The sequence below is a fragment of the Apteryx mantelli genome, chromosome 23 (assembly GCF_036417845.1).
Source record: "Apteryx mantelli isolate bAptMan1 chromosome 23, bAptMan1.hap1, whole genome shotgun sequence".
NCBI lineage: Eukaryota > Metazoa > Chordata > Aves > Apterygiformes > Apterygidae > Apteryx > Apteryx mantelli.
This window is the reverse complement of record NC_090000.1, coordinates 4,542,540-4,565,851: the sequence shown is the minus strand read 5'-3', so window position 1 is coordinate 4,565,851 and position 23,312 is coordinate 4,542,540. Positions and strand designations below refer to the sequence as shown.

Sequence of the window (23,312 nt, the reverse complement as noted above, 5' to 3'; positions counted from 1 at the left end):
GCCACTTACCTGACATAGTTATTGTAGAAATTTAGCGATGAGTATTTGTACAGTTTTGTGCCGTATTTGTACAAAGGTGCTATAAGTTTATAGTGTATACTTGTACTGCAGGAGTTGCCATCATTGGCAGTTTGTCACACATTGGCAATTTGTCATTGGCAATCCCCCCCCCCCAAAAAACAAAAAACAAAAACAAAAACAGATTTAGACTGCAATGAATATTTTGATGGGGTAGTTAAATAACTTCTGCAGAATTCTGGTGGTTTCTTTGTTGCTGTTTTATTACTTACATTATAATTCCAAATATATATGCTAGCTCTATAATGGTGTCAGTTGTTGCAGCTCTACTGCTCGTACCCGATTTTGACACTTTTGCCCTAGTTGGAGTTACAGCATAAAGTATCTATATAGGAATTTCAGCACTGATTAGAAGGAGCTAGACATAATGTTTGAGTTTAAGTTATATTAATTTTTTTTCATGTGGTGGAATGTCCATGACAGAGAGGGGAAGAAGTAAAATGGAGCATTGTGCTTTAAAGCAGTCCGGTGGAATAAAGTGTGAGTATATTTGTTTTCCATAATTTTATTCAATTATCTTTTAACTTCTAAAATATATCTCTAAAATATAAGAGACAGAGGAAGATACTCACGTGGGTCTGATATTAGTCAGTGAAAGTAGAAGTATAAATGTGGCGCTATCCTTAGTTAGCGGAGCCTGAGGAGGATGAATCAGAGTGCCGAAGGTAGGAGTCTGGCTCCCTGGAGAGTCAGCAGAGGATACAGATGATGGCTCACAGCTCCTGCATTAGGAACCTCTGTTTTCTCTACATTGGCTACAAAGGGAACCAAGGCTCCCAGCTTACGTACTGAAGGTAAATGCCTAACGTAGGACACATACCTTCAGCTACCTAACTTCTGATGCAACTTCAGATGCTTCAGGAGACAAACACTGGAGAAGAAGGCCCAGCCTGCTGTGACCTCAGGCTGTTAATTCAGCAAGATACTTGAGCTCATGATTAACTTTACACTAATGAGCATGGCTGCTGCGGTTAGCTGGACTTGCATGCTCTTAGCAATGTACTTAAAATTCCTGAATTTTCCAGGCCTGGACTCAGTGATCTATATAAGCACATGGCAAACTTTCAGCTTGTGAACAGTCCAGTTGACTTGAATGGAAATACACATGGATTTAAAATTAACAACATGCCCAGATCTTTCACTGCAGTGGAGGCCTTGAATGAGAATGTACTGACAACTGACAAATTGCCAAGGACCTGCAACCTTCATTGATACCAAAAGCTTTGTAAGAAAAGTTAACATGAGCTATCTTCACCATCAGAAACCAATTACGAAGAACAGATTTTTTTTTCCCCTGCTCTTGCTCAACAGATTATTTGGTGTAGAGAAATTACCAAAACAAAGCAAAACTTAAGCCGTATGTAAATATATAACATATTTGTTATTCCAGATCAACTGACTCATCATTCAGCAGTAGGACAAGGTGAATGTGGTCTGTCAAGTCTTGATATTGCCACTTTGATAGTTTTCCCCTTCGGTCTCCTGGAAATTCTTCACCAGAACAGGAATCAATCCCCGAATGATGTTTGCATACTGTAAAAGAGGTCTCTAGTACGAGAAAAATCTAAAAATCCAGATATAGAAAGTCCAGTTACCCTGGAAAATAAGCAGTTGGCATGTTTTTTCGTTATACAGGAACGTCTGGGAAAGCAAAACCTAAGAGTCACATTTTGACAGCATTCTCAGTTTTGGCTTTCCAGCGGTTGATGGCTCAGTAAAACATGGAGTTTACATCAAATTACACTGCTGAACTTGATTTCCGTTCTCTTTCAGGATCTACCACTGCTGGTGAAGTCCCTTCTCTTCTGAGCTACAGACAACAGAAGCTGTTGTCCTCATTCATGGTTGCTCTTTCCCACTGGCATACAGCCTAAGAGAGAATTGTTTTTAGGTGGGTTGTTCAGCTTTCAGTCAACTGAAGTGTTTGGCTTTTAGTTTCTTTCTATTAAAGAAGTCCTTTCCAATTGTGAATTGAATTGATAATTGAGAGCTCAGAAGCTCTCTCGCCTGTTGCTAGGTTCACAAGTCCATTGCTTCCATATAGTTGTCTTTTTTGTTTGTTTCTCTCTCTTTTTATTCCTTCGGTATTTTATTCTTGGATTTACCTCCTGCCACATATTATGATTTGTTGCAGCTAAAAATTCATCTCACCTGTGAATTTCACACTGCAACTTCAGAGGCACTACTGTGTCTCTAAGTGAACACAGAGTGCAGGCACTTGTGGGAGCCATTTAAAGAGAATGAGGAGCAGCAAGGTGGACTTAGTGTTGAATAATCACATAATGTGGAGGTAAGTCAAAGAACTAGACAGAGAAGAATAAAAAGAAATTTTCTTCTGAAATGCAGGAAGTCAGGTAGAATGAAAGGCAAACCTGAAAATAGTGAGTGTGTTTTTAATCAATGAAGGCAGAGGAGTCCCTCCTGGGATTTGTTTGGCCATCATCAGTGCTTGGTGTTGCAGATGACAGCTCCATAGCAACAAATTTTTAACTTGAAATTCCTGGGTGCAAGGGTATTAACTAGAAAATGGACTTGTCTTTCACTGAAGTCATTAAAAACTGGCTTTATTTTACTTTACACCCACCATCCTGCTCAGAAAATGAACTCATTTTTGAAGTTCTTAATTAAGGGTGAAAATTAGTGTTAGGCAGATGCTGTCATTTTCTTCATAGCCCTCCGGTAAAAGCCAACATATAACATGCTGCTTTGGGCTCTGAGGTTGTAGGATGGGTTGTCAGTGATGAGCATCTGCAAACCCTGCAGCACATGCCCAGGGACTTGTAGTCAGATGAGTCATGTGTTGCACGGGCCAAGTTTAATCCCAAAGAGAATGTTACAACACAGGAAGAAACCCCTGAAAATAACAGGAATTGGTACAGTATTTGGACAGTAAACACAGGTTAGAACAGTCTGGGTATTTGCTTTAATCCTCTCTGATTCTATTTTGAATTGAAATGTTCTTACTCACTAAACCACTTTCCATTTTTGCCCTGTTTTACCGTGACATAAGGAGGAGGGATATTTTGGAAACTGGAAAACTGCCATTTGCACCAGAATGGCATGTCACTAATTTTTGCAGTTTTTTGAACCGAGAGCTCTGAAAAGCTTGAAAGGTCTCTCTGAAAGCTATGTCAGCCTCTTCTTCTAGGATTCCCCACAGAGATCCCCACCCTCCTACCAGGCAGGACAAGCTTCAGGTTCCCGGAGTTTAGCTTCTTTCTCTGCAGGCTGAGCTGTCTCTCCTGCCTCAAATTCAGGCACTTGGAAGTGGTGCACACTCAGTATTTGAGAGGATGAGGGTGTTTCAGATTTATGGGCTCTTCTTCCCTTAACCTCAACAACCCAAGTGGTTTGACTCACCTTCAGTGGGCCCAAGTGTCGATGAAAGAACAGGAATGCATCCCTAATGTAGACAGGACCAAGAGTTCCTCTGCAATGTGTATTGATGTAGTTTAGCATCATTTCAAGCAAAGGTCAAGTGAACAAGTCCAATTTGCCGCAAGGCTGGCCTCCGTGAAGGGTTTGTGTTTGTGGCTGTGAAGTGGCTAGGGACCATCTCTGTAGCATGGCGGGGAGGTGGAGCTGGAAGAGAAGTGCTTGTAACAGTCCCTGCCAGGAAATGCCTGATGAGGGATGTTTCAATGGCTGATGTTGCACAGTAGCTCATGGTGAAGCAATCTGAATGGTATGTAAGAGCTGGAGATGAGGCTCGATATATTTATTTTCCACAGTACAATGAAATATTACAGGGATCCTGCTATGCATCCCTGCTTACTTATGGTCAGCCATATGTTTGGGTGTGGTTTAGTGGGCACGATATGTAGCCAGGTTGAGGGAGATTCTCAAAATGTGTGTACAGTGACATAGTGAAGAGTCTTTTATAGAGGGGTAAACACATCTCACTTCTACTACTTCTTTTTTTTTTTTCTTTTCCCTTGAGCAGAAATTTTGGAAAGCTATTTAATGTCAACTAGTGAGTTTTAACAGAGGCCTGGAAGAAGAAGAAAAAAAACCCCTCCTGTGTCCGCTTGTTTCTTAGGTACACCGCATTACCCACAGCTAGTCTCACCACTCCCAGTGAAAGTTTGTGTAAGTCCTAAAATAATTTCATTCCACTGGCCCACAAATATTCCCATTTGGTAAGCCTTATATAGAGTAATTATTGTTTAACATGGCACTGCAGCTGGGTCAGGGCTTATTTTGGGTTGTGAGTTATAAAAAGCTGTTTATATTAAAAAAACAAAACTGTGTTGTCAATCTGTCATTCTAAACACATGAGTCTAGCAACTTGTTAGTTTACTTGCTCTTCTTTGTTTGTTTTGCTTTAAAACTCAGCATTTATGAGAGGACTGGTGTTGGTACCAACCATTGATCCAGTCATCACATCCTGGCTTATTTAGATGTGTCTGCACTTCAGTTATAAAAATGTAATTGTTAGGTAGCCAGGTGTTGTGGTGGTTCTGAGTTAATATTGTGGGGTGGCACGTGCTCAGAAAAAGGGTTTGAGCTTGAACCAATGGAGGTGTAGGAAGCTCAGCTTTGTGGGCAGATGATAGGTGTGATGGCTGAAGAAGAAGTAGCTTGAGGGAAGTGTCTTGGCTTTGTGTTGTCATCCAAATAGGTCTTTGCACTTCATGTGCCTGAAGTACTGTACACAAAGTAGGCAGTTCATTCTCACAGCTGCTCTGTGGTGTAATTAGCTCCATTTTACAGATGGGGAAACCAAGGCAGCGAGAAGTACTGAGTTGCTCCTGACAACCTGGTGAGTCACATCTTGGGTTAGAACTGAAGATTTTTTGGCTCTTATGTGCATTTTTTTTCATACCATGCTGAGTCTGACATCAAAGTTCCTTCTAATTTTATGATATATATCATACAATGTATGATTGTATGACATATATATGCATGTATGTGCATGTATTTTGTGTGTGAATGTGTGATATATGATATATGATAGATATATGTGTATGTACAGTTAGAAAGGAAAATATAACTATGTATATATGTGTGTCTCTTTTTATCTGTTACTAAAATACAGGTGTCTTTGGGAAACAAGTTGTTTAACTGTTTATTGTACAATACTCCAGGAAGTTGATGATAATGTGTTCAGTTATATAATTTCCCATGCTTGGTTGGTCATTTCACCACCAAAATTGGCAGCCTGCTCTCTTTTGCGGAAGATCCCAATATTTTCGGTAAAGACAGGAAAAAAATCTTGTCTACTGGGACAGAGCAAGAGGTTGTGGGTCAGTGCTCAGGATTTGGTTCTCTCTTTCTACTTACTTTGTAGTTCCGGGACCGTTATCACTCTTCCGTGCCTCTGTTTAATAGTAAAATGGAACTAATAACATTCAGTTACCTTGCGTAGAAGCCTTTAAAGATAAAACTGAAGTTTGACAACGTTTTAGTGGTGTTTGGCATCAGAGAAGTACACCAGTCCTAAGAAGTATTGCTGCAGCTTGGCTTTATGAGTGATATAAAGTCCTTGAGAAATTGTATTAATGAAGTGAAGCTGGGAAACAAACCAGAAGCAGATAAAGACAGAGCTCAAATCCCTTCACGGAGAGTTATACAATGTGCTAAGAAAAGGTGGTTGTAGTCTTGGATTTTGTTTCTCATGAAAATTCTGAAATGCATAGGGAAAATAGTTCCCTCTCTGTAACAAAAGCAACAAGAAGACTGACATTTCAATAATTCTTCAGGCGAAAGCAATCTGAAAAGAAATACATTGGGAATTATGAAAACATTTCAAATTGAAAATTCGAAAACAAAACTTAATCTGGAAGCACAGGCTCTTGGCTCAGAAATGATACTCTTGGGTTTCTTGGCTCTGTGTTTTCTATTGGCTATGCCAGACTGGTGCTGAATGGCAGCCTGAGGTCCAAGTCTTGAGCCTGGGGGTGGAGGTATAACGATAACAGAATTGCAGGGTGGGGGATACAGCCATGAACGTAAGCTTTCCCCCCACTTGACTTCCAGCTTTGTTTCTTTGGTCAGCACTGCTGTGTGCAGCCCATAGGGCCATCTAGTGGGTCAGTATGGCCCCAGGATAAGCAGGTAACAGAAACTGCCTGAGCACGCTGATTCCTGGGAAAGGCACGGAGATTTTATTTCCTTCCTTGTGTTTCCTGTCATATCATCCAGCATATTATTCCTTGTATTCTTATATTTCTCATTCCTTTTCCCCTAGATTGTTCCTGCTGAGAGTTGGAGGTGAAGAAGTGCACACCTGTCCTTTTTCCATTTCTTGCTGAGGACAGGTACAACATTCAGGACTAGTAGCCGAAACATATTTCCAGGTAAGGAAGCAAACATTCCTACCTGGGTGGTGAAGTGAGAAGTCAAAAGTTAACTGTCCATCGTGATAGTCATAGCAGCATAGGCTGTAACATACCATGTCCACCTTTGTTTCTGTTACACACTCGTGGTAAGAATCTAATTATTTTTCCATCTAGAGCAAATCTAATAGGTCTGGATAAGTGTTGTGGGGTAGGCACTAGCAGCAAGTAGAAAACAAGTTTGATTCCAGGCTGTCAAAGACAGAATCTCTTCCACTGCAGTTTTTTTCTTGAATTAGTCTAAAAAGCTTTCATTTTATTTAAAAGGCTTTTATTGATCTACAAAGCATCGTGCATAGGCTCTACAACATGAGTGGCTGGAGTAGGCATAGCTCTTGGTAAGAGTTCTTATTTGAGCTGATTTTTATCAACTTGGTTGTTGATAAATTGCATGCTTTTCCTCTCCATAAAGGTAACTGGAAAGGAGGCACATGCTTTAGATCTATCTATCTATCTTCTAAAATTAAAAAAAAGTGTAGGCTTGCTCTCAGTCCATTAATTTTCCTTCATGGAGCTCTGTACCAGTTTGAGAACACAACTGGGAGAAATCAAAACACAAACATCTAGACTGTTACATAAGATCAAAAGGAGAACATGCTTTTTTTAAAGCAGGGTATAATGTATTTGTCTGAAGTCACGAGTGTTTTTGAGAGTTCAGAATGTTCTTCCTCGCTGGGATGAAACTTAATTATTCAAACTGGAGAGAGAGCCCAAAATACTTTGAGCCAATTATGCGATTGCAGACCAAACTCAAGGCCCTTATCCAGTGAAGCCAAGCAGGGATTTGAACCAGAGCTTTATGCACCTCTCTTCCTCTCTTTGTCCTTCTAACTTGAAGTTAGCTCTTACATTGAAGAAACTCTCCCCCTGCGTGTCATTAAAAACTGATGTATTCAGGTCAGACACTTTTTTTTTTTTTTAACTGACCCAGTGTTTTATGTCCGTCCTCTCCCCCCAAAAATAAACAAATAGATTGGCTCTGGTAATTTCCGTAGGAAATTTTCCTGTCTCTTGCCTCCTAATTGCATTATTTTACAGCAGTCTAAATTAAAACCCTTCCTAACCAAACCCTTCCTAACCAAACCAAACGTAAAGGATGGAGAGCAAGTAGACTATCTAGGGTAGGAAGATATGGTATTTAGGGGTCAGAAAAGAACTCGGTGGCCATGTACATCCAGCTGCAGGTTTTATTGCTAGGTTCATTGATCTCTTTTAGCCTCTATACATGTCTGCTAGGAACAGGCTAGAAACTGGACTGAGCTGCTAGTCGCTTGCAGTCCTGAATAGAAGAGGAAATGTCAGGTTTTTTTCCATCATCTGGATCCTGACTCACCTGTGTAGTAAAAGAAAATAGCCGAAGGGCTGCTATTTCACCAGTGTCCCAGCATGCTTAGGGATATTCATCAGCTTCTTTACTTGGGGAAATTAAAGCAAAACTTTAAGGCCTGAGGCCAGTTCACTAGTTATATACATTTGAACTGGTAGTGCTCTTGATCCCTGAGGTCCCCATCTCTCATAACTAAGTTTTATTTCAAAGTTGGTTTTAAAGCCATGTGCAATGTCTGATTGTTTTGCATTGGTGTTTCATATGGCTTTTATAGATAAAACTCACGTGCGGTCTGTTCAAGCCAGTTCTGCTTATAGTTGGAAACTTGTTCCAGCTCATCTCCATCTCCTCTGCATTTTGTTCCTGGTCTTGACCTAGTCTGCAGTGGGAACAGGCAGCCATCCCATCATTGCTGTGTTTCTCTGCCCAATAACAGTCTTTTGGTGGGGCAGGGAGAACCAACCTGATAGAAATGCTGCAAATCAAAGGGACCCCTGTTCAAATCTTTGAAGGACAGCGGTGATGAAGCAGCACGGTTATTGGTAGCTGACTAGTCAGCAGCCATCCCAGTTGAAGCTGCAGAAGTTCTCTCTGGCTTTGCAGAGAGTTTCCAAGCTGTTTTCCAAGTTCTAGAAGGCCTCCAGAAGCCTTCATATTGAGCAACTTGCTAAAAGCTTTCTGGATAGGGCATCTCTTATGCCACTGAAGGAAAGAAAATTCTCCCGTGCCATATAACTTTTCCTTATTTTCAGAGCCTGCTACCCTGAGGAGTACCTAAGTTGAGGACATTAGTAACAGTGGGCTATCGGAAAGGAAGTTTGCTCTGTGCCACTGGATTGGTGCTCAGGCAGGATGCTGGTGGTCCTTGGTTTCTGTTGGCTTGTCTATAAAGTAGGGATCTGAGCACCTTATTGAATAGAGCCTGCCTTGAAGTTCAGGACTAGAGTGTGCAGTGGCTGCCTTTCACTGACAGCTTACTGCAGTGCTGCTTTTCTATCAGTCTGCCATCTACGCTCACCTCCGCAAGCATGGCCAATACGGTTAATCCGTGCTTATCTGAATGCAGAGGCATAGGCGGTGAGAGATTTAATGCAAATGTAGCATCTCGCAGCCCTCTTCCTTCTTGCAAACTATTGATTACGTGTCTGATTTGCTCTCCCCTGATAATAGGCCATAGAGAAAAGCCAATAGGGCAAGGAGGAAGAAAACCTGTCATGATCATTCGATGCAGCTGGCGAGCCAATGAGATGAGAAAGCCTGTGGATTGGGCTAGGAGAAAGCAAGGGTGGCAGAACTGTCTTAGCAACAGCAGAAAGCAACTCTTCCCCCTCCCACCGTGCAACCACACTGGAAAGTTCCTGATGATGTTCCTTAATGTATTTGTCTCGCTTGCGCCAAGTGTGTACGTGATTTGTTTGACTTTGCGACATGTGCCGCTTTACCTCTTTTCTCCATAATCCTTTAGAAAGGGCAAAAGGGCCTCTTTTCTTCATCTGTCTTACTAAAACCAACCGGTAAGCTCCAGGTAAAATGATCCATTGCTTGATTCATTGCCTGTGCAAGCGCTGAGAATGCAAGTGAGTTTTGTATGGTCTTTTTGTGGTTGGTATCTTCCTCTTGACATCTTTCCAAGATAGATCAAGTATTGCAAAACTGACACCTCCAGCCTAGTTCAAGCATTAAGGTGTATTGTTACATCCCAAGGAAGGCAGTCTGTCCTGGTAGTAGGAGTTGGGCATCTTGATTGTATTCTCCACTTTGCTAAAGATTCCTTGTATAAACCTGGGTGAATCCCTAGCCTGCGAAATCCAGATCATCTCTGTACCTTAGCAAGCAGTTAAAAGCTCTGGTTCTGAAGTCTAGTGGTAGTAAAAGTTTCAGGGTAAAAGATGCGTTCCCTCTAGGCAAAACCCACTGAATCAGGTGAAGGCCACTCCTCCTGTGCAGGGTGGGTGATACCTGTGGGTCTTTGTGCTCACCGCACAAAGCATTGGGAGACTGCATGGTCAGCTTGCCAGGCTCTCTAGCCTGGGGATTAGAAAGAAAGCCTTCTAAGCCAAGCCATCTCTGTGATGTTTGGCCTGGGACAAGTCAATCCAAGGCCCCGTGCCACTTTCCCTCTTATCTTTTATCTGCCTTACCATAGGTACTCTTCTTTCTCTCTTTCTCCCTCTCTCATAGTCAATCTATCATTGGTTTAACCAACTAAAAATGAAAATGGCAGTTAAATTTGCCCAAACCTTTTGAACATTTATTGGAAGCCAAACATTGGCACTTTCAGTAGTCCCTTGAAAATGACCTTCATTGTCCTCCTCTCACCTGCTGCCTCCTGCAGCTCATAAGCATTCGCACGTTTATCTCACTATTTGCATGCTGATAATAGGCATAGATTTTGTTAGTCCTGCATCTGTCGAGACAGCGGGGACAATAATAGGAGCACCGTCGGGACCAATATATATTGGTCTTAAGAGTGTGTCCAATAATGTCTGGGTCAGGGAGCCTTTAACTGCAGTGTCAGGGAATTTAGTCAGCTGTCATCGCTTCTTAATTAAAAATAGCTGAGACTCACTTAAATTCCATTGCTATGTGTTAGCTCATTTGTCATCTTGTCCTCTGCTCTCCAGCAACCCCCTAAACACCCTCAAAAAGGGACAATGGATGGAAATGCAGCAGGTAAGAAGGCAAGGGAGCAGGGTTGAAAGATGGCTCCCTCCCTCCTTCTCCCTCCCCACCCAAAAAGAAGAAAAGGAAAAGAAAAAAAACCTCCTAGGTACAGATGGATAACCTGTGTCATGAGCTGCTGTTTGGGTAAAGAGTTTAGCAGGATTCAAAGGGAATTAGGATACATAATACGATAGTATAAAATGTAGTGGTAGTATTTTATATGCATAAAGTTAGCCCCTGTACATGCATGTGTCAGGGAATAAATCAAACACTAACTGTCCCAGGGTTACAAAGAAACTTTCTTTGTGGACAAACCAACTCATAATTTTTCATCTTGAGTTTCCAGGACCTTCCTCTGGTCCAGTACTGTCAAGGACAGAATGTGTTTTCAGTACGATCCAATCAGACCTTTCCTATGTACATAAGTGATTGAATCCCTAATTCTGTGCTAAATGGAATTTAGCAGTATCTGTGATTGCTATCACCTTCCAGTAGGTTTCACTAATTTATCTGTGATATTCCTAAGAGGACTGAGAGATGGGAGGTTACACAGAGGTTCAGAAGCTGCAGAGGGAGATAAATAGCATGCTGTAATATCATTACTGAAAGAAAATGTAACCCCCTCCCCCTGCCAAAAAAAAATGTATTGTGATTCTAGTTAATACTTGGAGCCAAGGGACAATTCTGCCATAGGGAGAATTTTTCTGGCTTGCTTTTGCAGGTAAATCAGAGGTGGAAGGGCATTAGACTGACTAACTTCCTGAACTGGAAGTTGCATCCGGACTACCATATTTAATTGTCTGTGATTGACCTATCTTCCATGAATTTTGCTAGTCCATTTTTGAACCTGTTTATATATTTGGCCTCCACAGCACTGGGTGGTGATGAATCCCACCATTAAATCACGTATTGTTTGAAAAAGTTCATCCAGGATGTCCTGTACAATGCTATCAATCTGTCTGGTGAGTAAATGGATGGCTGTTGCCAGGGGTTCAGATTCCCTCAGCCCAAATCTGTGATAACTCCCCCTGAGGCCACATCCAGTGCTCAGGAAGGGAAGCAGCGCCAGATCTCCTGTGCTGTGCCATCCATTTTGAACTGCAAGGGATCAGTGTTAACTCTGACATGGGGCAGGTTCTGTGGTTTGACTACTAAATGATGGTTTTGCTGGCTGTATGTAGTTAATGCTACATAAAGGCTTCTTTAGGACTGTGTTCCTGCTGACTTGGCTGAAGAGCCAGCGAAACTTGGTGATGATCTTGCTAAGAATAGTATATTTCAGATATGGCTTATGGGACAAACCTGGGTTTATGTGAGAGGTTCTCTTCAATCTGAGCAGGTTTTTCTGAGTCCGGATAAAGAAAGATGTAGAACAATTCATAGGGGAATCCAGGAGAAGCCCACTGGTTTGACCTAGTATTGTTTTGGGATTTCGAATTATTCTGAGATGTACTGGTCCAGGAAATCAGAAACAACAAGTAAAAGCTGATGTGAACCCTAAATCATCAAGCTAAGGCCAGACAGAGGCCACATGTATGATAAACTGGTAGAGGGCAGTGGCAGTTGGAAAACTACAAGTATTTCAGGGCCTTAGAAACTGAGTTTTAACTTACTGAGTGAGTTAGAATGTCATCTGAGACCAGTCTGCTCTTGAAGATCTCCCTGGGATGCCTGAGAGGAGTTACTGCTCCTCACCACGAGGCCCAGTGTGGTGATTCTAGCTAATAGGTCTGATACTGTCCAGAAGTGGATTTGGGATATGCATGTAACATCTTCCACCATGACAGACAGTGAGCAGCAGCTGCCACCTTCAAGTGCTCTGTGCAGACCTGCAAAAGCATGTCAGAGGATAGTTTGAGGATTGTGAAATACTTGTCGAAAGTTAAGCCTTACAAGCAGTGGGAGGAGTCAGTCCACTTCACTGAGGTAGAAATTGAAGCATAGAGCATTTTTGGCCAATGTTTCTTTTTCCTGGTATACTCTTTTTTTCGGAAATCTTTGACCCCAATTTTCCATTGAATAACACTGCAGCTAGGCATTCTTAGCCCTTGAATAATCCCTTTTCACTTGCCAAAGGACATATAGCAAATGAGTGGCGGAGGCAGGAAGAAGAATTCCGTCTCCTAAGTTGCAGTTGCACATATTCTTTGGTCACTGATCCGTTTTAAGAAAAAAGAGAGTCAGTCTTGGAACTATGTTGCTCCATTGTTGGTCTTTCTCAAACTAGACAGCAATGTTCCTGCCACCCTTGAATGAATCCAAGTCCCCATCTTTCTCTTTTTCCAGAAACCCCAGAGGCCCTTTACCTTCATGTTAGCAGAGATATTCTCAGACTGCAGATTTTTTTAAAAAAAACTAATTAAGCTCTGATGACTTCAGCTGTATTTTCAGCCTCTGATTAAGGCCATGATACTAATTAAACTCTTGAATTATTAAAAATGCAAATAGTCAAACCTGTGTGCAACAACAGACTTGTGTTTCCATGCTCCAGGACAGCAGTGGGAATATTTGGCAGTCTCTTGTGGTGACAATAATTTTTTTTTCCCTTCCTCCTTTTTTTTAAAATCGCTGCATTCCATTTGATGCAGAAATAAAAACGTCAGCTGCTGGAGTAAATGTCTCGACTGCCTTGCAGCTAGACAAGGAAGTTTGATTAAAACACAGCAAAGTTTTGGAAGGAACCCTGGGTCTCTTGACATCCCAACTGTGGCGTTTTCACTGAGTGGGCTGTTGGGATTGAAATACTATCTTGTCCTTGGAGAGTGAATCTACTTTCAGTAGCAGAACTCTTGGAGCTTCATTTAGGCTGCCTGCTATGTTGTCAAAGTTAAAAATCATGATCTGCTAGCTGTCCTGCCAGACCCTAACTCTCTGGCATCTCGTAGGTGGAGGCATGCACCTTTGCTTAGGCATCTATACCAGGAGGTTGGTTGTGGCCTTTCCTTCACTCCAGGTATATTTATGGTATGACACTGCTAAATAATAAGGTATCTGAAGGACATGTTGATCTCTTCGCTGTCAACACCTCAGCAGGTACCAGCTACCTTAACTGAGTAATAGCCATCTTTATATACCAACGCAATGCTGAAGGAGGACTGAAGTAGGATTTGGTAATCATAAATAGGGCACATTCCTTCTCTGGATGGATAGTCCTGCAGAAGTACAGTTAGCTGGCCTTTGGGGTAAGATGGAGTGCTGTAGATTGGGAGATGTGGGAGCAAATACTGCCTTTCACTGGTGAATAGTCAGAAAGATTTGCTTACGAGCATCATTGTGTACCTAGATCATGGAAACTTGTGTATTTACTGTAAAAGGTTATGCATATCTCCAGAGCCAAGAGCTCCAATGATATTCCGCATACAGCTTCTGCATCCTTACCCTATACCCCAGTCACTGTTTTGGATGTGCAGTCCTTCTGGTTGATGGCAGTGGCCGGTGGGACTCGGACGTATCTGTCCCATACTATGCTCCTTTTGCCCTGCCATTATGGAGGCTCTGTTGAGTCTGGCACTGTTTACAGCCAGTAGCAGCTGGGATATTAGAGAGATATACCAGTAGGCAGTCTAGTTATAACCTGCTGAGAGGGAAGTTTCTTCCTAATCCCTGTTTAGTTCATACTAAAGGCGTAACTCAAAAAAAGGTGTGCAAGACACTATTCAAATGCAGCAAGTGCTTACCGTAGTGAATGAACTGGAACCTTGGCTGGTGTAAAGTGACAACTATTTATTGGAGTCGCTTATCAGGTAAAGATCTGACCCAGTTCCTCCAGTTGATTCCAGTCAAGGGCAGACATGATGGTAAAACCCCATCCGCCCCCCACTCCCTGCCTTTTATGTTTTTCCTTACAGATTGTCCTTTTAATATGTTAAAACAAAGGAATAAGTGGTCATTACTTTACCTATGACAATCTGTTTTTTCATCCTCCTGCCTATAATGGGCTGCAGGTGTTTCACAGCCAGCATAAGCTAATAAGGACAGACATGCTGGCCACATGCCAAAATTATAAAATTGTCCAGGGAGAGAATAAAAGAAAAGACAAGGGAGGGGGAAGGGGGAGGAAAGAAAAAGAAAGAAGGAGAATCACTCCATGCTGAGATTTTGTACTTTTGTGTCTCCTGAAGTGAATACATCAGTCAGGAATCAAAGGTTTCAAAAGTCATTCAGCCCCTCCAAATTAGAACGCAAACCATCTGCACGACAGGATGGAGCTCTCCTTAAAGGCTGCAGGCCAGGATCTGATCTCAGGGACACCAGGGTAAGGCTGGAGCATCTCCACAATAGTTACAACCAGCTCACCCGGGATCTCGCGTTCTGGCCTTGTGCGTGCATCTTTCTGCCAAGAAAACATTTTGAGCCCAGCCCTTTAATGTTGTATCACCATAGTGATGGGCTCCTCTACTCCAGAGCTGATGAGAAATTGCTGTGGGGTTGTCCAATGTTAATTAATCTCTTTTAGGCAAAATTTGAGCTCAGTGGAAACTACAAAGACAAGGCAGCCCATTTGGAGTTCAGCGGCCTTTCACCCTCTTCCATTTTAGCAGTATGTCTTGCCCCTGAGTCCCGCATGCCACAAAAAATCCCTTGTATTTCCTGGAAGTTTGAAGAGCAATGGAAAATCTATGGGAAGGAAAGATAGGCTGTATGAGAACTGAAGTAATGCACGTGTCCTTATGGCTCTGTAGATAATGCTGTTTGGAAAGCCTGGGTTGTGATGCAGACTCTCCAAGGTGTTGCATTTCTAGGTGTGAATGAAACAGCAGTCAGGATAACCATGCTCAAAGGACGAACTACATCTGAGGCACTGACTTCAGGCACTGACTAGCTTAGACCTTTCAGCTCTGAGTGCCCTAACATATTGTAGCTGATGGTGAGAGGTAAGCGTCTCTAAAGGTAGTTGATTGTGTGAGTGCCTTAGGGACGTCTTTCAGTTGAGGCACCCTCAGGCAGGTCCCTAAAGTTAGGTGAGATGTTTCCAGGCTTGAAGGCATGACCTTGGGGAGAAACAGATCCCCAAGGCAGTGCTGCCTTTAGTTATTCATGGCACAGTGTCACGCAGATGCTCTGATCCTGAAAGCTGGCTTGCTCATGTAAAACCAGCTCAAGTGCATCTTACTCTGTGCTGCTCAGTGTTTCTAGATCTGGACTAGCGTCCTCTGACACAATTCGGGTGTCCCTGCCCCCACTGTTCAGACATACCCTCAGGCCACATCCAGAATCACGTCCAAAGACATTACCCAACACACCATACTGTCTGCGGTCCAGATATCACGGTAACGGACACATCTGAGGTAGATTTACTTTACTTGATGTAGTATGACAGATCTCAACCACAAATTTCTTATCCAGATTTGTTTGAAGCCAGGATTTGGTTCAGGCCAAATGTTTTGCTTTGTTTGTTTATCAAAGATATGTTTTTGGATGCTTAGCAGGAAAAAAAAGCCTTAAATGACGGATGTTTATTATATTCCTTTTAGATCTCCTTTTGGCAGCTGAATGAGAAGAGAATGCCACCACAAAGGAGGCATCACTGAGACGAGGTTAAAGTTGTGTTCAAAAGCAACACCTGTGCTGTACGTTGCACATATCACTACCATTGAGGATCAGTACCTCTTCCCTGGAGTCACTGCCAGAGTTCTGTGAGTAGTATCTGTGATAACTGAATCAGGCCCTGCATATAGATTTAAGTGATGTGTTTTAAAAAAAAAAGGCACAATTAAAATTCACTTGTATCAGAAAGGGATTACACAGCTGTAAGACTTGAATGGCTTTAAAAATTGTATTAAATTGAATGTTTTCTAGTAAGGAAACAGCAGATGAAAAGGAAGTGTCCCAGAAAGTACTTTCTAATGAGGCAGACTGAGTCAAATTTGGATTTTCTGCTCTTTTGGATGGCACTTGGGTTTTTGCATGAACCTGTATGGGTAGGTTGTGTAGAAAAAGCTGTGATTCTGACTTCCTTGGTGTTTGGAAAGTGCTGAGAACACTTTGAGAGCTCTGAAAATACAAATAATACTGATAATAACTGTAATGAATAGGAGCTTATTGAAATCATTTGTAATGGCTTAGAAATCTTGGGGGTTTTTTTGCTCTCTAATTCACCCTGTGAAGTATCCTGTGCTTTGATTTCTGTGTTTGGATGCCAGGAATGTGCAGTGAAGTATCTGGGGCTGTTCCTAAGCAATTGGATGCAATTTACTTTTTTTGAAAGAGTTTCAAATTGGGCTGGATCTGCAACTGGTGCAAACCTATGTCTCTGGTGGCTTCAGAAGAAACTATGACTGTTTACAGAAGCCCTAATTCGGCAGTTGGGATTTGACCTTCCCAGTGAAAATCCAAAGCGAAGTATAGAGATTGCCAACCTTAGACAGAGGAAAAATGAAAAAAATTACTCACTCTCCTGCTCTGATGTTTTAAGTTCCTTACAGTTCCCATAACCAGGACTCAGTTTTGTCATAGCTTCTTGGTGCTTTGCTCTTTCCTTTACTTGACTTCAACATGGGTTATGCATATTCAGCTGCTGAGAAGACCAGGTGCCAGTATAAACCGTTCATGCCTCATATTTGTGGCCTGCTTTGAGCCTGACAACTTTTTAGGCACATAGAGCTTTATAGTGTAAATTCTCTGGAGCAATTCTCATTCTCTATCTTTCTTGTACTCTTTGTAAAAGTCATAATTTTGTTCTGTCTAACATTAGGCGTGTGCCTGGGTGACCTAAGTTACAGTCTTAGGCTTGCTGGGATACCTTCAGGGTCAATGGAAAGAAATAAGCTGCTGCAGAAGGCAACTCAGACTTCAGGCAGATTGAATTGTGCTCTGAAAGTGTCCGTCTCTGTCTGCTGATCACAGGGAGAGCTCAGGGCAGAGCGTAATGCTTCCAATTTGGGAGAGGCCTAAAAAGGCACGGATTCGGGATGTTGCCATGCAGGCTTTAGAATGTGGCTGTAGAGGAAGATGCAAGATCTCTGTATGAAGTGTTCTGGTTTGGGAGCTGTTGTGGAGGTGGGAGACAGAACCATATGTGTGTATGGTGGCAAGGACATTACTTCATTTTCTTTTCTTCTTAAGCTTATCCGAAGGGGAGGAAACTGTAGAGGTTATCTTCTAAGTGGAAAAACTGATCTCAGATACATGTGTTTGAAGCTAGCCAGGTTAACTGACTAAATATGCCTGTGAGACCACAAAATCTGACCGAGCCTAATTAGAAACCAGGGTGCCTCCCAGCACTTAAAGGCTTTTAATTTTTTTTTTAAGACTGTGAGGAGCTGACAAAGCCTCTCAGCACTTAAAGTTTTTTTTTAAGATTATGAGGAGCTGACAAAAACCCCTTACAAGAGGGGGAATTTGTATGAGCCACATTGGGCCTTTTAGCACTCAGTGACAGCAACAAGAGGCTCGATATAGAGATCAGAACCACATGTCACAAGCCTGGATGAATCTCCCCACCTCATTCTTGGTGTTTAACACCACTACCTAAGTTAGTTGCTCAAGGATTTCCTAAGAGTCAGTGAGGTGGGAAGAATCACCTTTAGAAATGCTGCTGATTTCATATCGAGCCTAAGAAGGCTAGGCTGTTAACAGGGGGCCTCAGTTAATTGCCTGCACCTTGTTTTGATGAATTTAAGCCAATATGTGATACGTACACATCACAGACAATCTATGGCCCAAGGAACTTTGCAATCTTTACAATAACTAGAGGGGAAGAACACCAGGTCCTGATGAAATGATTTGTGAACAGGCATTACAGTACGCCAGCTGGTTGAATGCTGTTGAGTAGTTTGCAAGCAGGGGTGAGGATTTGGAAAGAGTTGAAAGAGGGAACGGTAGTAGTCTTATATGTTTCTCTCCAAGGATTTATTTTGCTTTGGGGCAGTTCTCCCATTAATGCTAACCTGGATTCCTCTGCTGTCCATTCTGTACATAGCATTAATACAGGCAGCAAACTGCCTCTGTTTGCGGGATCAAGCCATCAGCGCTGGAGCGGGGCCTTAACACGGTTGTACTGCAGCACAGCCAGGCTGACAGCGAGAAGCCAGGCTGATATATGCTGGCTGAGATGGGACCCATTGCCTGCTAGATGTAGCTCTCTGTTCAGTGCCAGCAGGTGCTTTGCCTATCCGGGCACTGCCAGGCTTCCTGCCGCTCTTCTCCTGAGTTCCAGTGTTTCATCTTCGCTCACGTCACTGTTTTTAATCTCCTTCTGCCTCATTCCCAGCTCTTGGTGTCTGTGCAGAGACTCAGTCTCGTTTGCTGCTGTTCTGGTGCCAGAAATCTAAGTCGGAGGCGATGGAGCCGCCTCTGCATGAGGAGGACTCGTGCTCGCTGGCTCCACCGTCTGGACCTGGCCCCGAGCACTGAGCTCAGCAACCCCTAACAGGTCCCCTTGCTTTCTCTCCAAGAATACGATTAGAGGTTTGAAACTGAGCAGACAGCTGGTATACTCTCGCAGGGCAGCCTCTGTGTCTGGGCCTCCATTGTTTTTGTCCAAATCATATCTGATTCCTTTCCAAAAGTGATCCAGTCTGTAAAACCAGACCAGGTGCCTTTGGTTGTACTCATTCCTGAAATACCAGCTATGAACAAAAGCCTTCTGGATTGGTCTTAGAGTGGGTATGAATTTTATTGCAAACCTGGGATGGCTTTTTGTCCTGACTGAAGTATTTGAGTGTTCCCTTATGCTTTCCAGATATGAAACTTACCTTGCTCAGATCAGTTCTTGACCTTATATCTGGCTTGCTGTATCCTCTGTCACTAGATCATCAAAACTGCTTTGGGCCACACTGCAGTCTCTGAAATCTGACTTCCATATCAATTCTTTGCACCTTCACCTTCTCAGGTTTTTTACCGTAGAGTAAAACTAATAGTAAGTTGGAAGGCTTTTGCTGCCACATGCTTTCCCGGTCTGCTCAGTGATTTCCAGAAAGGAGGAAAAAGAAAAGGAAAACCTAAGCTTAACAGCCAAAATTGGTGGAAGGGTTTAAAAACTCAAGTGGCCCCTGGGTCTTGGTTCAGTTCTCCATCCCTGTTAACTGCCAAACTAAGGGCTTTGCCCTCTACACTGTCCTTCCTCTAAACAACATGAGCAGTACCACTGGCACCAGGGCTGTGGAAGGGTTCCTGATGCTGCCAAGAAGATGGGCCCTAGTTACGGAGCAGAGATCTGCCAGCCTTCTGTGCTGGGGAGTTTGCAAACTTCTACAGTGCATCTGTTTTATTTCAGGCCATGGATTGCACTGAATAGTCCTTTTGTGTGCTCTGTCTCCAACTACTAAAACTGGTTCTGAAGAAGTCGGAGATAAATATGACAGCTACTGTTATAGAGTATCCCCTGGATACTATGCCCTGACCTATGCCCACTGTCTATCTTAACGTTGTCAGTAATAATGTTTATATTGCTGTGTCAACTTCATTTCTTATCATGTAACCAGAGATGGGCCAAATGAATGTGGAAAGCTTTTCTGTACCTCTGCATTCAGGGTCATTTGGAGGTCCGGAGATGGGACAGGCACTTTGTCACTGAATTGTTTGCCCCTGACGAATGCATGATGTTCTATATATCATTCACGGGGAAGATGATACTGTGCAAAATGACAGCAGAGCATTACAAGAGGAGACTGAATGGCATGACTGCAGACGTGCAAGTCTGTCTACCCGCAGTGTGTGGTGTTATGGCAGGTCTTACAGAGGTAGGTTCTTCCCACGTTTTGTGTGGGACATTACCTTCCAAATGGCCACAGATTCTCTGTGCAGGTTCAAATAGCTACAATAATATTTACTTCCTGTCCCGTATGGTTTTGTATAGTGTTGACATGCACTGTTGAATGGTCCTCATTTTTCACTTTAAATATTCTTAGGTTTCAATGGCAGGTGAAATGGTTTTCTGTATTTACCACTATATAAATGTGTGTGTGCATATAACTATCAACAGCAAGGGAATACAAATGTTCCTGCAGTGATTGTACCTGGCATATTGTTTGTCAATGTCTGAATAGGAATATTAGGTCCCAAGAGAAGAGTGTAAAGAGAAGGGCCATTTTATTGCACTTCTGAGCAGCAGGTCTTGGAAGTCTGAACCTCGGTTTCCAGCAGCTGAGGTTATCTCCAAAGAGCGGTTACTTTGGAAATTTTGTTTTCGTTTGTATTTAAACGTAGGCACCAGAAGAAGTGCTTATGCCTTTCGTGCTTATGCCCCTAGCACTTGCAGTTCAGTTGCTGGAATCTCACTGGTCTGCCACACCACCCAGTCAGAGGCACTGGAAGCCCAGCTTTCCGCGCGCTGTCTCTGGACAGTGTTTGACTAGACTGCTTTTATCTCCCTAGCCTGTCTGTGGGAGTCGAATCTTTGTGCAGAGCCTGCATTGCTTGGCATCTAATCTGCACTAGTTGACTCAGTCAGCCTCAGAAGGCAAGGGGGGAGGGAGATAAGTAGGAGGAAAAAAGGTGGGAGTGGAAAATAACATATTTGAGGGGACAGCAGGAAGCCTAGACTCATTCGCATCTTGGGAATTGCTCAGGACACAACCAAGTGAGTGTTTCCTGATCCCCTCTCTCTTTTTTTGTTCCCCTGGAGGCCAGGAAGAAAAGATGCCTGGTAGGGCCTGATTGGGAGAATCCCAACATGGGTGATGCCCTTAGCAAATGCCCCTGAAAAATGAAGTGTCCCAGGTGGGTGGTAGTCTTGATCCATGAGAACAGCTCAGTCACAGCAATATTCTGTGGTACCTGGATTTCCCTTGAAGATCACCCGCTTAGTCCAGATGTAGTCTTGATTATGCATTGAGAGGAGTTCACTGTACGGAAGATAGTTTAATATACATTTGCTTGTCATTGTTTGCTTTTCTGTGAGAAGATAGATCAAAGTGGAGAGCAAATGAAGCTCATTGTTAAGGGAAAGAAAATAGGAAAGATTTCTGAAAAAATAAAAAGCATATTGTTAGGGGATAAGAGGGATGGGGATTGTTTCAGGCCTGCAGGATATCTGAGAAGAGATGCCATTCGGAGGAGGAGCTGCAACAGGAAGGAGAGCTGTACAGCTGCATGTCTTTTCAAGTACTTTAGGACACTTCAACATAAAAGTTGCCAGATGAATGTAAGATACTGTTATCTATTATTATTAAAGTTGAGGATCAGTTCCAACCTTTTAAAATCAATAATCCCCCATTCTCCAAACAGAGAGCTTGGATCACAGGATGCTGGTTGTCTGCTCCATGTAGTTTAGGGGTTGATTAGGTCTTTCCTTTGTCTGCCCTAATTAAATCAATATATGGCCCCTGCAGTCACCTGTATTGCAGGTGACAAGTTGAGCTGTTGGAGGTCACTGAAGAGGGCATCCCGTCAGCCTTTGAAAAAGGAAAAGATTTTGATCCAGAATAGTCATGATTTCCTAGTTTCCTAGTCCCTTGGGCCAGCTCTTTCCTAGAACAGGGCTCTGAAAGCAAATAGAAAAGAACAGAAGAGAATTGTTTTCTATCAGGGATGATCTAAGAAATTTGGTATTTTTGTTGTCTCAGATCTTTCACTGTTTACTCCAGCTGTCACCTGTTATATCTCTTATACTTCTCTTATTAACATATTAGTAATGCTGTGGTGATTAGGTGAGCAGATTATATGTCAGTCCTGCATTATGGTTTAGTTGCTAGTCATACTGTAGTAGCTCCTGGGCGCTCAGGCATTGATACAAACTACATTGTGGCAGGTGCTGTACAGACTCAATATTTATTTATCAAGGTGAGATCATTTTCAGTAGAACTGGGCAGAAAGAACTTTTGATTGAAATTCCTCTAGATTCTGTGGTTGTTTGAATCTTGGATCTACTCCAAATGGATCCAAATTTTACATGCAATACGTGCTTTAAATCATTTCAGCCAGAGTCTAAGATTGACACAGCCTCATTCTGGGAGATGAAAACAAATGCAAATCCATACGCTGTGGTTTGTTCTGCTGGATTAGCCATTTTCTCCCTCCAGACTGTGCGTTGATGCAAGGGCGTTTGCAGGTGCTTTCTCTGTCATAGCTGTCTTTAACACGGGGTCCTGGCATGCAGGTGTTTGGAAGAGTGTCCAACATGACTAGTACAGCTGGGCCACGGTAAGGCTGCTGTCATTAACAGTTTTCGGCAGCCTCCAAGGATGAGAGTGTGCGCGGAGAAACTTGACTTTGGAGCTGTGTGTCCTTCCCTGGGACTCTGAGATGGTTCATCATTCCTAGAACCTTGTGCCTCGTCCTAGCGCTTAAGGATTATGAATAGAAAATAGAGCAGCACTAGTAGGATGGGATCTTTTTTTCCTCAGGGGAATAAAAATGGTGTCTTTTAACCTGTCAGTATGCATTTACAACACATCTGAGGCTTGAAAGAGGCTGTCCAAAAAGAAAACCAGGGCAATAGGAGTGTGTTAGTAGAGCCAGTAGGCATTGAATAGTCTCTGTGGTGGTTTAAAAAAAAAAAAAGGCCTTAGGCTTCAACTGATTGCTAATTATGTGGCTCTATTCCTTTTTAAGAAAATACCATGCAAGGTTTGCGAGGGAGGTAAAGTGTTTTAATCTGGAGAGTTACCAGTTTTTTTGTTTTTTTTGTTTTGTTTTTTTTCCCATGCCTCAAGTTAGTATTAGAGACCAAGCTCTAGTTTTAAAATGAAGCCACATTCCCGAGTTCTGCCATCCATCTCTTGGAGCCTCTGTGCAAAGGGCAGAAGTTATTCCACCTTAAAAAGAAACGAAAAAAAAAGACAAAAAGCAAAACCCACACTGTGCAGAGAGGGAGAGAGTTACAGAAAGTGGGCCCCCTGCTTTTTTCAGAGGGGGAATGTAAGCAGATCCTTGCTGAAACTGCTTCCCTCAGCAGTTTTCAGCTTGTTTTAATTGGCCTGGCCTGAAAGAATTCTGAATGCTGTACCTGTGCCAATGAAAAT

The 23,312-nt window shown here is 42.6% G+C and overlaps 2 long non-coding RNA genes across 3 annotated transcripts in view; both read left to right on the top strand.

Moving 5' to 3' along the window:
* Positions 1–499: 499 nt before the first annotated feature.
* LOC106490231 (uncharacterized) lies at positions 500–16,033 on the top strand. 2 transcript variants are annotated; one of them, XR_001293573.2, is made up of 4 exons: positions 500–558; positions 1,852–1,969; positions 6,269–6,377; positions 15,882–16,033. It is a non-coding gene; the product is annotated as an uncharacterized lncRNA (long non-coding RNA). The 2 variants fall into 2 exon arrangements; XR_001293574.2 differs by lacking the exons at positions 500–558; positions 1,852–1,969 and adding exons at positions 4,113–4,167; positions 4,792–4,840.
* Positions 16,034–20,913: 4,880 nt separating this feature from the next.
* Positions 20,914–23,312, top strand: part of LOC106490235 (uncharacterized) — a 260,943-nt gene continuing 258,544 nt past the window's right edge. The window contains exon 1 of the long non-coding RNA XR_010886279.1: positions 20,914–20,929. This is a non-coding gene — a long non-coding RNA (uncharacterized lncRNA). The remainder of the gene's footprint in view (positions 20,930–23,312) is intronic.